The sequence below is a fragment of the Loxodonta africana genome, chromosome 3 (assembly GCF_030014295.1).
Source record: "Loxodonta africana isolate mLoxAfr1 chromosome 3, mLoxAfr1.hap2, whole genome shotgun sequence".
Taxonomy (NCBI): Eukaryota; Metazoa; Chordata; class Mammalia; order Proboscidea; family Elephantidae; genus Loxodonta; species Loxodonta africana.
This window is the reverse complement of record NC_087344.1, coordinates 187,002,368-187,018,271: the sequence shown is the minus strand read 5'-3', so window position 1 is coordinate 187,018,271 and position 15,904 is coordinate 187,002,368.

Genomic DNA, 15,904 nt, shown 5'->3' with positions numbered 1-15,904 from the left:
AACAGTGAATCCGTGAAACATCTCACAACATGGATGAATATGGAGGGTATTACATGGAGTGAAAGAAGTCAATCAAAAGTACAGATAGTGTATAAGACCACTATTATAAGAACTCAAGAAAAGATTTACACTCAGAAAAAAGCATTCTTTGATGGTTACAAGGGACGGGGCTAGGGGAAAATAACTGACTAGATAGTAGACACGTGTCAACTTCTGTGAAGGGAAGGTGTTATGGATTGAATTGTGTTCCCCAGAAACGTGTGTCAACTTGGCTAGACCATGATTCCCAGGATTATGTGATTGTCCACCATTTTGTCATCTAATGTGATCTCCCTATGCATTATAAATCCTACCTCTATGATGTAAATGAGGCAGGATTAAAGGCAGTTATGTTAATAAGGTAAGACTCAATCTACAAGATTAGATTTTGTTTTAAATCAATCTCTTTTGAAATACGAAAGAGAGAAGAGCAGAAAGACATGGGGACTTCATACCACCAAGAAAGAAGCACTGGGAGCATAGTACATCCTTTGGACCTGGGGCCCCTAAGGGCTCTTCAGCCAGGGGAAGATTAATGTCAAGGACCTTCCCCCAAAGCCGACAGAGAGAAAGCCTACCCTGGAGCTGGCACCCTGAATTCAGACTTCTAGCCTGTGAGAGAATAAATTTTTCTTTGTTAAAGCCATCCACTTGGGGTATTTCTACTATAGCAGCACTAGATAACTAAGACAGAAGGACAACACACGATACAGGGGAGGTCAGCACAACTGTACCAAAGCAAAAACATAGAAGTTTCCTAGACACATCCAAACACTTTGAGGGACCGAGTAGCTGGGCCTGGGGCCTGGGCACCATAGTCTCGGGGGACATCTAGGTCAATTGGCATAACATAGTCCATAAAATGTTCTACATCTCACTTTGGTGAGTAACATCTGGGGTCTTAAAAGTTTGTGAGCAGCCATCTAAGATACATAAGTTGGTCTCATCCCACCCAGAGCAAAATAGAATGAAGAAAACAAAAGACACAAAGAAAATATTAGCCCAAAGGACTAAAGGACCACATGAACCAGAGACCTAACCAGGCTGAGACCAGAAAAACTAGTGCCTGGTGCCTGGCTACCACCACCAGCTGCTCTGACAGGGATCACTCCCTCCGCATGCCTGCATGCCTGGCTACGGGGCTCGCCTGTGTCCTGAACAGTTGCTTCCTACAGCAACTGCAGACAAGCTCTGGCCCAGCCGGCCAGTGGACCGCAACTGCACCTTCTCCAGCGGGGTCTGAACCCCAGTCTTGGGGAGAAGAGCCCCTTTCAAATTTATTCTTCTTTGGGTACTCTCCCTCATCCCTTTGGTACCATATAGAGTTCCCTTATATCTTATAGGAAACCCTGGTGGTAGAGTGGTCAAGAGTTACAGCTGCTAAATGGGCAAAAGATATGAACAGACACTTCACTAAAGAAGACATTCAGGTGGCTAACAGATACATGAGGAAATGCTCACGATTATTAGCCATTAGAGAAATGCAAATCAAAACTACAATGAGATTTCATCTCATTCCACAAGGTTGGCATTAATCCAAAAAACAGTAAATGTTGGAGAGGCTGTGGAGAGATTAGAACACTTATACACTGAAGGCTGTGGAGAGATTGGAACACTTCTACACTGCTGGTGGGAATATAAAATGGTACAACCACTTTGGAAATCAGTTTGGTGCTTCCTTAAAAAGCTAGAAAGAGAACTACCATATGATCCAGCAATCCCACTCCTTGGATTATATGCTAGAGAAATAAGAGCCTTTACACGAACAGATATATGCACACCCATGTTCACTGCAGCACTGTTTACAATAGCATAAAGATGGAAGCAACCAAGGTGCCCATCAGTGGATGAATGGATAAATAAATTATGGTATATTCACACAATGGAATACTACACATTGATAAAGAACAGCAAAGAATCTGTGAAACATTTCATAACATGGAGGAATCTGGAAGACATTATGCTGAGTGAGATCACTCAGTTGCAAAAGGACAAATATTGTGTAAGACCACTATTATAAGAACTCAAGAAAGAGTTTAAACAGAGAAGAAAATATTCTTTGATGGTTACGAAGTGGGGGTGGGAGAGGAGTATTCACTAATTAGGTAGTAGATAAGAACTACTTTAGGTGACAGGAAAGACAACACACAATACAGGCGAGGTCAGCACAACTGGACTAAAGCAAAAGCAAGGAAGTTTCTGGAATAAACTGAATGCTTCGAAGGCCAGCGTAGAAGGGGCAGGGGTTTGGGGACCATGGTTTCAGCGGACATCTAAGTCAATTGGCATAATAACATCTATTAAGAAAACATTCTGCATCCCACCTTGGAGAGAGGCGTCTGGGGTCTTAAACGCTAGCAAGCGGCCATCTAAGACGCATGAATTGGTCTAAACCCACCTGGATCAAAGGAGAATGAAGAATACCCAGGATACAAGGTAATTACAAGCCCAAGAGACAGAAGAGGCCACAAACACCAGAGACTACATCAGCCTGAGACCAGTAGAGCTAGATGGTGCCTGGCTACAACCGACAACTGCCCTGACAGGGAACACAGCAGAGAACCCCTGAGGGAGCAGGAGAGCAGTGGGATGCAGACCCCAAATTCTTGTAAAAAGACCAGGCTTAATGGGTCTGACTGAGACTAGAAGGACCCCGGTGGTCATGGCCCCCAGGCCTTCTGTTGGCCCAGGACAGGAACCATTCCCAAAGCCAACTCTTCAGACATGGATTGGACTGGACAATGGGTTGGGGAGGGATGCTGGTGAGGAGTGAGCTTCTTGGATCGGGTGGACACTTGAGACTATGTTGGCATCTCCTGCCTAGAGGGGAGATGAGAGGGTAGAGGGTGTTAGAAGCTGGCGAAATGGACACGAAAATAGAGAGTCAAGGGAGGAAGTGTGCTGTCTCCTTAGGGGGAGAGTAACTGGGAATATGTAGCAAGGTGTATATAAGTTTTTGTGTGAGAGACTGACTTGATTTGTAAACTTTCACTTAAAGCACAATAAAAATTTCAAAAAAAAAAAAAAAAAGAGTTACAGCTGCTAACCAAAAAGTCGGCAGTTTGAATCCACCAGGCACTCCTTGGAAACACTATGGGGCAGTTCTACTCTGTCCTTTAGAATTGCTGTGAGTTGGAATTGACTCGACGGCAACAGGTTTGGGTTTTTTAATATTTTTTGCTGTATCTTACAGTTATCCTTTTATCATGGTTTAATAATTCTTTATACTAAACTTCCCCTGTTTTACTCACTGTGTGGTTTCTATCTCCTGATCAAATTTAGACTTATTTAACTAGGAATCAGAATGGCTTGGTCTCAACATCTCAACAGCACTATTACAAGCAAGGAGACAATGGAGCAATGTTTTCACAATTGTGATAGGAAAGTGTTCTCAACCTAGAACTCTATACCTGGCCAAAGTATCAATAAAAAATAAGGGTAGAATATGGACTTTTGAAATAAACCCCTGAGTCTGGAGTATTGCACAAAAGTGTGGTCGATAACAGAACAGGCCTGTGGGATCTGTGGGAGGGAGAAGACAACGGCAGGGATCCCCCTGGGCACGGGGAGACAGCTGGCTCCATCAGGAAGAAGGGACTGCACCTGCCCTGTGGACAGGAATACTGTGAGTCCGCGTCTCAGAGAACACGAAGTGGGACAGTCACTTCCTCCTTGCTCTCAGAATCAGGCTCTGTCCTCCAGACACACGTAGCTGTGGTCTATGAACTGCCAGGTTCACGGGGACTTTCCAGCACCTTCCTTTCCCCCTGTCCAGCCCCACGCCATCTGCCCTCAGGGCTCCCAAGTTAAACAATCAGATGTACACTTCTGCCTCCAGGCCCCACACCTCTTCCTCTTCCCGGAGCTCCACCCTCCACAAGGTGATGGAGGGGAAGGGAGCAAAGGGGAAGAACTCTGGATTAGGTGGATAACTTGAGAAATGAATAAACTGGCCTTCATTTTTGGACTACAGGAAAGGGCAGTATAGGAAGAACAACCCAAAAGGCACTGAGCTGGAATGGGGGAGGCTCTCCTCCTCTTAAACCCTCCCCCTGCCCCCCCCCACCCGCCCCCGGGCTCCTGCTTGTTCCCAGGATGAAGCTGAAATGCCTTGGCAGGGAAGAGGGCTTTCCAGAAATCACCTCTGCTTTTCTATCTGCATCTCTTGCCACTTTCTCCTTACTGTGTGGGCCCCAGCCACAACAAACAGTGTTCCTTTAGGCAATACATAGTGCCCTTAGGCTTGGGCAAGTGAGACCCCCATCCTGGGCCCTGAATTTTACATACACATACCACATGTTTATTAAATACACACATACAGACACATGGGCTCCTTTGTCACTTGGCATCAGGCACTGTATCACTGGCACAGAGCAACCCCATACCCTAAACATGTGTTCACAAGAGTGGTTTGACAGTGTGACACTCCTACACCCAAACACACACACACACACACCCGGCACAGCACGTCCCTCATCAGAGTGCTTGATTTAAGGGAGGGCACGTGGTCCAATCTGAGGACGGACATGATGGTTGGCACAGGAGACACCATCTCTCTCTTGCTCTGTGTGCTTCTGAGGACAGATGTGAGGTCTGGAAAATGATATAACCATCTGCTGCAAGAGAGGAGCCAGCCTTGAAGCATTGCCACCTGGCAGTGCCAGCAACCAAAGGACAACTGGGGACAGCTGAGCTAAAGCCTACTCACCCGCCATTTGGATTACTCTGATATTCCAGCACAGGGGTCAGCAAACTATAGCCCACAGACCACATCAGGCCTGCTCTCTGTTTCTGTAGAGCTCGTGAATGTGGTGTTCCGCAGGGGAAAAAAAAAAAAAAATACAGACACAAAAATACTACATGATTCCATTTATATAAAGTGCAAATGAGACAGAGCCCCCACAGTGCTGTATTAAAAATCCTGTTTTCTTTGCCTGGCTTCCTCCACCACAGTGTTGTCTTAAAAATCCTGTTACCTTTGCTGGGCTTTCCACATCCCCCCACCGCCTGTAGATTTGCATTTGAACCCCACTTTTGCTTGAAGGTTATATGTAAACCCTATCGGGCCTTTGTAGTGTGATTAAGAATGTTGCAGACATAGCTTGCCTGAACTCCCTACTTGTAAACCCTTTTAAAAGTAACTGGTCTGCCCGCCCTTGGTGAGCAGTCTTGGCAGCAGCAGCTCTGACTGACTACATTTCCTTGTACGATGAAATAAATGTGCCCTTCCTGTTCTCCCACCTCCGTCTCTCATTTATTGGCCAATATGAGTCATGAGTCATGCTGAGAAAGAACCTGGGGTTTCTATGCGGTAACACGAAAACTAGCACAACTGGTCTGTGGTTCTGGAGCCCAAGATAGAGCTTACCTTTGGAGAGGAGGGGGATAGTGTGTAAGGCCAGGCGCAAGGGAGTCCCTACAAGATGCTGATAATGGGGATGGTTACGCTGCAGTTCACTCATTAGAGTTATTTCTAGATTTGGTCTTTTTGAGGCTGTTATAAATGGTGTTTTCCTTTTCATCTTTAGACTTTTTTAATTGAAGTATGTTATACATATCCGTGAAGTATACTAATCTTAAGTGAACAGTTCAAGGAATGTTTACATAGTCATACGTCTGTGAAAGCTTCTCCCAAATCAAGATACAGGATATTTCTAGCATTCCAGAAGGTAGCCCCCTTGGGAGGAGGTCATTGTTTGGATGGCCCAAACAGCTTTAATTACTCCCCGTTCCTCTCCTCCTCCCCAGCATGTTTGGGTTTCAGAACAAACCGTTGCACCTTCCCCTCTGAAGCCTAATGGTTTGTCTAAATAAGCAACAGGGCTAAAATGATAAAATTCTGGGCTAACAATTCCAGGTTGGCGCCCCAGCTCTGATTGCCCCCCTCTTCGAGTTATCAGGCTGAAAAACTTGCATTGCACTCTGTGCAGTGAAATTACAATCCCTAGAATATAAAACTGGATGGTGGAAGATCGTGTGGGTCCTTCATCCTCAGTGCAAAGAGAGGGGCACCCTGTGGAAGTTTTCCATCCCAGGGAGGGCTGCTCATAATGGAATTTCTCCTGTTGTACACTATTTTTGTCTGTGAGTGATTAAAATGGCTTTCCCTATTACCAACAGCTTGTACATGTCTCATGTGTACGACTTGATCATGGAGTGGTTGGTACCTGTCTTAGTTATCTAGTGCTGCTATAACACAAATGGTGGACTTTAACAAACAGAAATGTATTTTCGCACAGTTTAGGAGGCTAGAAGTCTGAATTCAGAGTGCCTGCTCTAGGGGAAGGCTTTCTTTCTCTGTAGGCCCTGGAGGAATGTCCTTGTCTCTTCAGCTTCTGCCCCCTGGTTCCTTGGAGATCTCCATGTGTCTTGGCACCCATTTTAGCCCATCTCTCCTGTGCTCTTGGCCTCACTTGTTTAATCTTATATCTCAAGAGATTGACTCAAGACATGCCCTACGCTAACTCTATCTCATTACAATAACAAAGACAACCCATTCCCGAATTGGATTATAACCACAGGCAGAGAGGTCAGGATTTACAACACATATTTTGGGGGAACACAAATCAATCCATAACAGTACCACTGGGTAGAATTCGTATCCCGATACTCTGGAGGGTACTTGGGAACTGGGACTTTCAGGCAGCCTGCATGTGCAACGTACACCTTCCCCTGAAAAAGTAACCACTGTTCTGAGTATGACTGCTGATTGGTTTTGCCTCTTCTTGATTTTCATATAAGGTCATACAGAATGTACTCTTCTGTGTCTGACTTGTTTTGTTCAACATAATGTATATATACAGTACATAGCTTTTTTAGACTCCATGTTTCACTTAGCAATATGCATTCAAGGTTGCTCCATGTCTTTTCATAGCTTTCATAGCTTATTCTCTTTTACCAATGAATAATACTCCATTATATGGACGTACCGCAGTTTGTTTATTCATTACACTACAATGGATCGCTTTTATATGGCCTTTCTCACCATGCCCTTGTAACTCCCACCAAATGATTAGGTGGGACTATTCAAATAAGGCCCACCAAGGGGATTGGACAGCTTGCGAATGACGTAAATAAGGTACATGAAACTCTTGTGGGAGTAGGACCACGTAAATAACGTATATGGAACCCTAACAAGGAGATTGGTCACTTTTGCTAGGCTTAAAATGAACCATTCCAGAAGCAGAAAGGGGGGACTTCGCTACCACCAAGAAGAAGAGACAGGACAAAATCTCGTCCTTTGGACGTGGGCTTCCTGCTCTGAGAACCTCCTAGACCCAGGAGACAGAGAAAGAGAGCTGTAAACGCAGATGGTGCAAGATGGCATGAAGCAGTGTCAGAGAAATGGCAGCAGCAGAACCAGGAGAACAGTGCAAGACCTTGCAGTGGGTTTCTCAGCCCATGGAGCAAGGTGGTTACAGTGGCTGGGACAGAGCTGAGTGCCTTCAGGCTGAGACTTACTGGATGAGTGGGGTGGCCCCAGGCCCTGATTGGTGGAGCTGAAGAGCTTTGTAACAGTTGCCTGAGCAGGGCTGAGGCAGGGCCAAGAGGCTGAAGACCAGAGAGAGGCCTGCCTGTGGACATGGCTGAGAAGCTGTCCTGATTGAAGAGGTGTACCCTGAGTTGTTCCTGATCCTCAGTTGTGATGTATTACTTCCCTAATAAACCCCATAACTGTGAATATGGTCTGTGAATTCTGTGCGGTCATTGCAATGAATTATCAAACCCAGCAGAGAAGTAGAGGTGCTGTGGGAGGGATGGCTGGTGTCAGAACTGGTAAAAAGATTAGAGGGAGGAGGTATGTCTGACCTCCACCTCATAGCAATCAGCCTTGGATTGTTGATGTTGATAATGATTCTTCTCCCCCGCCTCCGTGAAGTTAGACAAGGAGATCTGATGCCCCGGTGTCACCATTCTTATGTCCATTCACCTACTGAAGGACATCTTAGTAGTAATTATGAATAAAGTTCTATAAACCTTCTATGTTTATAAACATACTATAAACATGCAGGTTTTTGTGTGGACATACATTTTTCAACTCATTTGAGTAAATACCTAAGAATATGATTGCCGCATCTTATGGTAAGCCTATGTTTAACTTTATAAGAAATGGTCAGACTGTCTTTGAAAGTGGCTGTACCGTTTTGCATTCCCACCAACAGTGAACGAGAGTTCCTGCTGTCCCGTGCCCTTGCCAGCATGTGGTGTTGTCAGTGTTTTAGATTTTAGCCATTTTTGTTTTAATATGGAATTTCCTAATGGCATACTGTGTGCACTATCTCTTCGTGTTTTTATTTGCCATCTGTATATCCTCTCTGATGAGGTGTCCGTTCAGGTCTTTTGCTCATTTTGTAATTGGGTTGTTTGTTTTCTTATTGTTGAGCTTTAGGAATTCTTTGTTTACTTTAGATTCTCTTAATCTTATGTTTTTGATGTCTAATGTGATATATTCCTCTTCGCTCTTGATATTGGTAATTTTTTGTGACTTAAAAATTATCACTTTTGTCAGGGGTTTATATATTTATTAATCTTTTCAAAAACCAACTTTTGTTGATTCACCCAATACACAAGATATGTTTATTTTCTATTTCATTAATTTCTGTTCTTATATATTTTTTATTTCCTTCATCTTACTTTTTATAGATTTAGTTAGCTGGCTTTTTTTTTTTTTTTCCTAGTTTGTTGAAATGGGTTATTATATTATTGATTTTCAGCCTTTCTTCTTTTCTGGTATATGCATTTAAAGCTATAAATTCCCCTTTAAGCATGGCTTCAGCTCCATCACACAAATTTTGGTATGTTGTACTTTCAATGTCATTCAGTTCAAACTATTTTCTCAACTAAATTGTGATTTCTTCTTTTATTCATGAGTTATTTAGACATGTATTGTCTAATTTCCAAGCATCTGTAGATTTTCTAGTTATCTTTTTATTATTACTGGCTTAGGGGACATTGGTGGTTCAGTGGTAGAATTCTCACCTTCTACGAGGGAGGCCCAGGTTCAATTCCCAGCCAGTGCACTCCAGGCATAGCCACAATCCATCTATCAGTGCTGGGCTGCGTGTTGCTATGATGCTGAACAGGTTTCAGCAGAGCTTCTAAACTAAGATGGATTAGGAGGAAAGGCCTGGCCATCTACTTCCAAAAATCCTATGGGTCACAATGGACTAATCTGCTACCGATCGTGGGGATAGTGCAGGACTAGGCAGCATTCCATTCCATTGTGCCTAGGGTCTCCATGAGTTGGGGGCTGGCTCAACAGCAACTAACAACATCTAGCTTAAGTCCACCGTGGTTGGAGAATACCTTCTGTATTATTCTAATCCTTTAAAAAGTGTTTAGACTTACTTTATGGCCCAATGTATGGTTAATTTTGTTAAATGCTGCATGTGCTCTTAAAAAGAATGTAAATTTTGCAGTTATGGGCAATATGTAACATAAGATCAACTTTATCATATTTTTCAGGTTTTCTATGTCTTTACTGATGTTTTCATCTGCTTGTTCTATCAATAGCTGAGAGAAGTGTGTTAAAATCTCCTCCTATGACTGTGGATTTGTCTTTTTCTCTTTTTAGTTCTGTCCGTTTTTGTTTTGTATCTTTTCAGGCTATGTTATTACTTGCATATAATCTAGAATTTTATCTTTCTGGTTGTTTTATCATAATGGACTTTTCCTCTTTATCTTTAGCAATCTTTTATCTTAGAGAAGCAAAACCAGAGAGATTTATGTTAAGGAGATGGCTCACGTGGTTTTAGAGGCTGGAAAGTCCCAAGTCCGTGAATCAGGCTGGAGGTTTCTTCTGACTCATGTAGCTACAGGGGTTGGGGGACCTAAGATCAGCAGGTAAGCTACTGGCTTAAGTCCCAAGAACTGGAGATCAGAAGAACCGGAGTCAGCTGCAGGATCCAGAGCAAGCAAAAGCCTACGTGCCTTGCCAGAAAGTACACCTATATCGAATGCAGACCATACTCCCAAGGAAACTCCCTTTCAAGTGATTGACTACTCACAGTAGATCCCATCATGGAGCTGATCACGTTATATCAGATCTCATCATGAAAATAACTATATCATCATACGGCTGCCAAACTATGTCATAACTGCCAAACCACTGAGAATCATGGCCCAGCCAAGTTGACACACACCCTTACTGATCACATACTTCTTATCTTAAAACGTACTTTGTCTGATAAAAGGATAGCCTGCTAGATTTTTTGCATTGTTGTTGTTAGTGTTTGCAACATATACCTTATACTTTTAACCTTTCTGTTATCCTTAAGTTTAACACGCATCTCTCATAAGCAGCATATAGTTAGGTTTAATTTTCATGAAATCTGACAGCGTTTGGCTTTTAATGAGACAATTTTGTCCTTTACATTTAATGTAATTACTGGTACGTTCAGGTTTAAATGTTACCGTTTTCCCATTTATTTTACCTCACCTTTTCTATTCTTTTCTTCCTCTTCTTTAGGGTAATTAATTTATTTTATCATTCCATTTTCCACTCTATTCAATTCTTAGTTATACATTCTTTTACTGCTTTTATTAGTTAGAGTAGAAATTCTTAAACTTTTTGGATGCAGGACCTCTTTATATTTTCAAAAAATACTGATAACACAACTGGATATATACGTGTAAAAGAATGAAGTTGGACCCTTACCTCACACCTTACACAAATTAACTCAAAGTGGATCAAAAACTTAAATGTAAGAGCTAAAACTATAAAACTCTTAGAAGAAAACATAGGGGCAAGTATTCATGACCTTGGACTTGGCAATAGTTTCTTAAATATGGCACCAAAAGCACAAGAAACAAAAGAAAAAAATAGATAAATTGGACTTCATAAAAATTAAGAACTTTTGTGCATCAAAGGATTCTATTGAGAGAGTGAAAAAACAACTCACAGAATAGGAGAAAATGTTTGCAAATATATGCCTGATAAGGGCCCCGTACCCAGAATATATGAAGGATTCTTACACCTTAACAGCAAAAAGGCAGACAACCCAGTTTAAAAATGGCCAACATGCACATGAAAAGATGTTCATTGTCGTTAGTCGTTAGGGAAATGCAAATCAAAATTACTATGAGATACCACTTCACGCCCACTAGCCACGATAATTAAAAAAAAAATGATTTTAATGGAAAATAACATGTTGACAAAGATGTGGAAATTGGAAGCCTCATACATTACTGGTGAGAATATTAAATATTTTTTTTTGTAAAACAGTTTGGAGGCTCCTCAGTAAGTTAAACAGACAATTACCATGTAGTTGTTAGGTGCCATTGAGTCAGTTCTGACTCATAGTGACCCTATGTACAACAGAATGAAACACTGTCTGGTCCCGCGCCATCCTCACAATCACTGTTAGGCTTGTGCACATTGTTGCAGCCACTGTGTCAATCCATCTCATTGAGGGTCTTCCTCTTTTTTGTTGACCCTCTACTTTACCAGCCATGATGTCCTTCTCTAGGGACTGCTCCCTCCTGATAACATGTCCAAAGTAGTGAAACAAAGCTTCCCCGTCCTTGCTTCTAAGGAGCATCCTGGCTGTACTTCTTCCAAAACAGATTTGTTCATTCTTCTGGCAATCCATGGTATATTCAATATTCTTCACCAACACCATAATTCAAAGGCATCAGTTCTTCTTATTTTCCTTCTTCATTGTCCAGCTTTCGTATGCATACGAGGCGATTGAAAATATCATGGCTTGGGTCAGGCGTGCCTTATTCCTCAAAGTGACGTCTTTGCTTTTAAACACTTTAGAGAGGTCTTTTGCAGCACATTTTCCCGATGCAAGGCATCATTCGATTTCTTGACTGCTGCTTCCATGGGCGTTGATAATGGATCCGTATTACTCAGCAATTCCATCCCTAGCTATATACCCAAAAGAGCTGAAAGCAAGAGCTCAGACATTTGTACACCAATGTTGATTGCATCATTATTCACAATAGCCAAAAGGTGGAAACCCCCAAGTGTCCAGCAACAGATGGATGGATGGATGGATGAACAAAATGTAGTATACACATACAGTGGAATATTATTCCGCCAAAAAGAGAAATGAATTCTGATACATACTACCACATGGATGAACTTGAAAACATGATGCTGAATGAGGCAAGTCAGACACAAAAAGACAAATATTGTACAACCCTGCTTATATGAAATACCTAGAATAGGCAAATGTACAGAGACAAAGTTTATTATTGTTTATCAGAGGCTGGGGAAGGGGAGAATGGGGAATTACTGCCTGAGGAGTACTAAGTTTCTGTTTGGGTTGAGGAAAAGCTTTTGGAAATGGAAAGTAGTGATGGTTGCATAGCACGGTGAATGTAATTAATGTCACTGAATTGTACACTTAAAATGGTTAAAATGGCAATTTTTTCACTATATATGTATAACATAAAAATAACATTTTTAAAAACAAAGAATTACCATGTGACCCTAGAATTCCACTCGTAGGTGTACACCCAAAAGAACTGAAAACAGGGGTTCCAACAAAAATTTGTAAATGAATGGTCATAGCAGCTCTGTTCACAATAGCCAAAATGTGGAAACAACCCAAAAATCCACCAGCTGGTGAATGTACAAGCAAAATGTGGTGCACCCATACGACCGAATAGTATTCAACTGTAAAAAGCACCAAATACTGATACTTCAGTACACCAGTGCTATGGCATTGATGGACCTTGACAACAACATGCCATCTGAAAGAAGCCAGACACAAAGGCTACATAACGTCTGATTCCATTTATATGAAATATCCAGAAGAGGCAAATCCATAGAGATAGAACGTAGAGTAGTGGTTGCCAGGGGCTTGGAGGGGGGAATGGGGAGTGACTGCTCAATGGGTATGGGGTTTCCCTTTGGGGTGACGAAAGAGTTCTGGAACTAGGTGGTGGTGAGGGTTGTACAACAGTGTGACTGCACTAGAGCTTTTGTTTATGTGGGTTATAGCTATCAATATTTATCATGTTAAAATTAAAATTGAGAATTTAAAAAGTGTCTATTTTAACCCATTTTTTAAATAACGATAATAAATCCATTACAAATAAGATGCATTTTATTTTAGAAACCATAGTCCAAAAAAAAAAAAGAAAGAAGAGTGGCATTGTTTTACATTTTGCAAATCTCTTTAATGTCTGGTTTGATCAAAGACAGTTGGATTTTCATATCAGCTTCTATATTCAATCTGTTGTTACAAATTGTTTTCGTTGAAGTAGATGAATATGTGATCTTACACAGATATAAAAAAAAATTTTTTTTTTTTTTTGGAAAAGGGGGGAGTATTTTGATAGCCTTCTATGGTAATTGTGGATATCTTTTTTAATACTAAAACTCACCACGTAGTAGTTTCTTATAAGCTAGTTGCAATGTGGAATCTAAAATCATATCAATAAATTTTTCATACTCTTTTTTAACATTAAAATTCACTGGTCTAAGGAACCATTCCCAAAGCCAACTCTTCAGACAGGGATTAGACTGGACTATGGGCTAGAAAATGATACTGGCGAAGAGTGGGCTTCTTGGATCAAGTAGACACATGAGACTATGTGGGCAGCTCCTGTCTGGAGGGGAGATGAGAGGGCAGAGGGGGTCAGAAGCTGGCCGAATGGACACGAAAATAGAGAGTGGAGAGGAAGAGTGTGCTGTCTCATTGGGGGAGAGAAACTAGGAGTATATAGCAAGGTGTATATACGTTTTTGTATGAGAGACTGACTTGGTTTGTAAACTTTCACTTAAAGCACAATAAAAATTTTAAAAAATAAAATTAAAAAAAATTCATTGATCTATTTTGTACTTTAAATGGGTTCTTTACCATGCAGGATTTTGTAACATTATGCAGTGGTTATTTGGAAAATATTGGTTCACTGAGCTACAGAGATTGTTGACACATTTTATTATACAAAATCAAAAAATCACTTTTGTTAATATCCCTGCCATCCTCATCGGAAAAGTCTTTTAAGTATTGGAAATCCATCTAAGTTCACACTGGTGAATAGAAGTTTTCCAAAACCCTAATTTTCTAACTGAAAGTATGAACGTTGTCTGTCATTCTTTCAAGTAAAACTGGTCTGTGGAGCTCTACAACTTGGCCCAACAACCTCAGTCTCAAGGAGTTAGTTCTTGTTCTGATGGTTTTGGGTCAGCAGTCTGGTGACAGGAGGTCATTTGCTTCTGGACTGAAACAATCCTAGGAATCCTGAGTCTTGGGTCCCTTTGTTCATCCTTTCCTCTGAGTCTCTAAGGCTGTCTTTCTTGATGTTTGTTCCGGAAGACCCCATCACTGGCCTGTAGCTATGGGAAGGGCCCTCAGGCCTGTGCATGAGAACAGCCCAAACTACCAACTGATGACGTTCAGAATGGCTGAGTTTGATGCATCAAAGAGTCTGACAATATCAGAATCTTTTTTTTTTATAAAAATATATCTAATAAAACTTTTACCATTTTAACCATTTTTAAGTGTACAATACAGTAACATTAATTAAATCACCATGTTGTACAGCTAATACCACTATTCATTTTCAAATGTTTTTCTTCTCCTGAAACAGAAACTGGTGGCACAGTGGTTAAGAGCTCGGCTGCCAACCAAAAGGTCGGCTGTTCGAATCCACCAGCCGCTCCTTGGAAACCCTATGGGAAAGTTCTCTTCTGTCCTATAGAGTTGCTATGAGTTGGAATCGACTCAACACAATAGGAAACAAACTTAGTATCCCTTAAGTAATAAGTCTCCGTTTCCCCCTCCCCCCAGCCCCTAGTAACCACCAATAAACTTAGGTCCCTGTACATCTGCCTGTTCTAGATATTTCATATAAATGGGATCACACAGAATTTGTCATTTTGTGTCTGCCTTATTTCACTCCGCAGTAATGTTTACAAGGTTCATCCACAGCAGTAGCATGTGATGTTCTATGGTATGCATGTATTACATTTTGTTTATCTGTTCATCTGTTGATGGACAGATCAGTTGTTTCCACCTTTTGGCTACTGTGATTAATGCTGCAATGAACATTGGTGTACAAGTATTTGTTTCTATTCCTGCTTTCAGTTCCTTGGGGTATTTACCTAGGAGTAGAATTTCTCGATCATATGGTAATTCTATGTTTAACTTTTTGAGGAATCATCAAAATTTTTCCTAGAACGTCCTTTTATAAAGAAATTCATTAGTTATTGTCATTCAATTTAACTGAAACACAATTGTTTACATTCTTCTCTTAAATATTTTGTGGAAATAAAAGTAGCTTATCTAACCAGGCAGCTTGAACCCACCCAGCCACTCAGTGGAAGAAGGACCTGGCAGTCTGCTTCCGTAGAGATTACAGCGAGGAAAAATTCTATGGGGCAGTTCTACTCTGTCACGTGGAGTCACTATGAGTTGAAATCAACTCTATGGCACATAACAAAAACAAAACCAGTAAAGGAAATTTAGAAAATTCAGATTAGGCTTTTTATCAGAAAATAAGCTTAAGTCTTCGATAAACTAAAATATTTTGCTAACAATATTGTTCACCCTACAATAAAATTTGAAGACAATGTACAGCTGTTTTTAAACTAAAACTAACGGATTAGTCCGAGGATTTACGTTGACACGCCTGGCTTACCTGAACTTAGATCCATATAGCATTCCTTTGTATTTATATACCGAATAGTAAAAACTATAAATTACGTTTAAAAGCTTTAACTTTGAAGTTCTCCTAGCATTTTTCCTACTATGAGCTAGCCTAACATCAGTTTGTACCTTTTACTTCTTATCTTGTAGTCTAACAGCCAGCCATTCATTTATTTCAAAACTAAGCATTTTTTCCCCAAGTTTTACCTTCAGCAAATGTCTAAAATTTTCTTAAAGGAACTAACAATGCACAAACACCA